The 2,500-nt window shown below is 36.3% G+C and overlaps 1 long non-coding RNA gene across 1 annotated transcript in view; it reads left to right on the top strand.

Annotated features, from left to right (window-relative positions):
* Positions 1-382, top strand: part of LOC134455143 (uncharacterized) — a 1,158-nt gene extending 776 nt beyond the window's left edge. Inside the window, exon 3 of the long non-coding RNA XR_010036032.1 lies at positions 73-382. This is a non-coding gene — a long non-coding RNA (uncharacterized LOC134455143). The remainder of the gene's footprint in view (positions 1-72) is intronic.
* The last annotated feature ends 2,118 nt before the right edge of the window (positions 383-2,500 follow it).

Here is a 2,500-nt window from a genome sequence, read left to right on the forward strand (position 1 = left end):
ATGCTGTATTGGCCTAATCCAACAATTCCTCATGAAAGCCTTGAACTTATTAGGCCTATTTATGCTCCACAGGCAGCCGATATGGGACCACCAGAACTCTATGATCCATCAGCTCTACTCAACACTCCAAAGGATAAACAACTGACTGTGTTGTGAAGTCTGACACTATTTTGGGAGAAATGTTATTGTAAGTTAGGCTATATGGATATCCTTCAGCCACCAACTCCTAATAAAAGATTCAGAAATGGACAACAAATAAATGACTAAATTGCCTAATGTGTTGAGGTTGATTCTTTGTAATATATTGACTGTTGACTGTAGCCTATAGACTGGGTCTAAATTTTAGAACAGATTGTTGTGTATTGTATGATTGTTGTGTTATTGTCTACTGTTTTTGTTTGTCAACCACATGGAACAAAATAAAAAAAACTTGATATAAAGCATTGTTCACGTTTGTGGAATTAAAGCTCATGTTATATTTGGTTTAAACAGAGGGGTGGTAGCCTGCATTAGTATAAACCAACCAATCAATAAACCAACCAATATTTTTTTGGCTCTAAAATGGGAAAACATAAAACTTTTAATTTTGAAATCAAAAACTTAGAGCCAATATAGCTAAACAATGCTGTGCTTGTTTACTTTAAAATTGTAACTCTCTGCTAAGTACTAATTGCATTGATTTTTGCACCATTCTCGAAATATTTATGTCAATGGAGCATGTTAGATCTTTGAGTAGCAGCTACTAAAACATTCAAGATTTTATTTTTTCTCATAACATTTGTTTTCACATAACATGTCTGATTTTATGTAAGACTTAAGTAAACATTTTAGTTTTCAACTCAAATCTTTTGTATTCTGTGCATTTTAGAGTTTGGAGTACATACTTGACTTGGGCTGCTAAAAACTAAAAATCTAATCATGGAATTAATGTTTTCAATCTTTTCAGTCATTTCAAAGTTTTTGATCATCTTCTTAAAGATTTTGTGTCCTGCATATGCATGAATGTATGTAGTATTTACATAAAACATTTGGTCACAAAACTAAAACTTTAACGGGAATAAGTTTCCACAAAAGTTTAGAGTTCGTGGAACATGTTGGGGTTTACAGTGTAAAATTTGTTGGTGGAATGGACAGTGTGCAGGATTTCTTTACACTTGAATGACAACCCCACTGGGATAATATCCTACGCACCTGCCCACCTACAGAGGTGTGCAAAAGCGTCTTCTTGAACAATTATTTTAAGAGCACCATACCGATTTATAAACACTAGTTACAGTGAATTTGTTTTTTTAAATTCACATTTTAATGAAAATTCCTTATATGTAAGCTAAACAAAACATTTAAAAATGTTTCAACTGATGAATATTATGTACGAAAGTTAAAATGATTAGATAAAAATGCCAAGAGCATAATTTACACAAGGACTAGGAACTTAAAGGAGTTACTAACTGCGCATCTCCAGGAGAAGCAGTGGTCAGGAAGCGATTCATTCAAACAGGTTCCTTACTTGGAAAACTATGCATCCCCGGCAGATATTAGGTCATTTTTACTCCATTAGTAGCTTTTTTAATCAGTTCATGTGTGTTTTCAAACTGTTAAGACAAATATTAAAGCTCAACTATAATTTCAAGACAATGTCAAATGGATTTATTACACAGGTATTGTGAGTGAAAATTGGTACTTTGGGTCGGAAGATTTCATCCGTGTAAGTAATTACACTTTTCTCGAGGTGTTAGTCACAAAGCACAATCCTTTTTTTGGCAAAATAGTTAAAGGGGGGGCTAATACTAATGTAGGCCTAAAGCCCCCCTAAAATAGGGCTAACGACGGCCCTGGTTTCAGCCAAATCCGTGAACAAGTCTTTGAGTTATCCTGCTGACAGACAGACAGACAAACAGACAGACAAACCAACGCAACTGAAAACATTAATTAGTGTTGGTGGTGGTGCACATGGTGCATATAGTGGGATTGTGAGTTGTGTCTACTTCCCTCTCCAATAATCAAAGATGGGTGAGGAGGGCAGGATACGGGGAAAAAACAGTTGTCACCTGTCTCGGTTTTACTTGATTGTCCCATTTTTAATGGAGCTGTTCCGGGAATCTTTTGTTTTTCTTTTGACACTGAATGACGGATGTCAGTGCTTGCAATCAAAATGAGCGACTAGGTTCGAAATATCCAGGTTTTTGTTTTCAGACAGAGGTTGCAACCCTAAGAGAAAAGCAGGAAAAAGGAAAAGATTTCCTGAAAAACAAGGAATAGAGATATGTCATTAGCCAGCACCATCACTTGTTATTTCTCAAACCGAAGTGCCCTAGCCTTGCTAAGATGAGTAACGTCCATTTTTCACGGATTTCACCCAAGGAAATCCAATAACTACAGTAGTAAGTGTAATTGCTAATTGGATAGTCCTAGGATAAAAGGGCCTTACTCGACCTAGTAAGGCTGAGACACCTGAGGCACCTGCTCGGCACAGACCTTGGCCATCTTGTGAACCTCTCCA

Source organism: Engraulis encrasicolus, chromosome 9, assembly GCF_034702125.1.
Source record: "Engraulis encrasicolus isolate BLACKSEA-1 chromosome 9, IST_EnEncr_1.0, whole genome shotgun sequence".
NCBI lineage: Eukaryota > Metazoa > Chordata > Actinopteri > Clupeiformes > Engraulidae > Engraulis > Engraulis encrasicolus.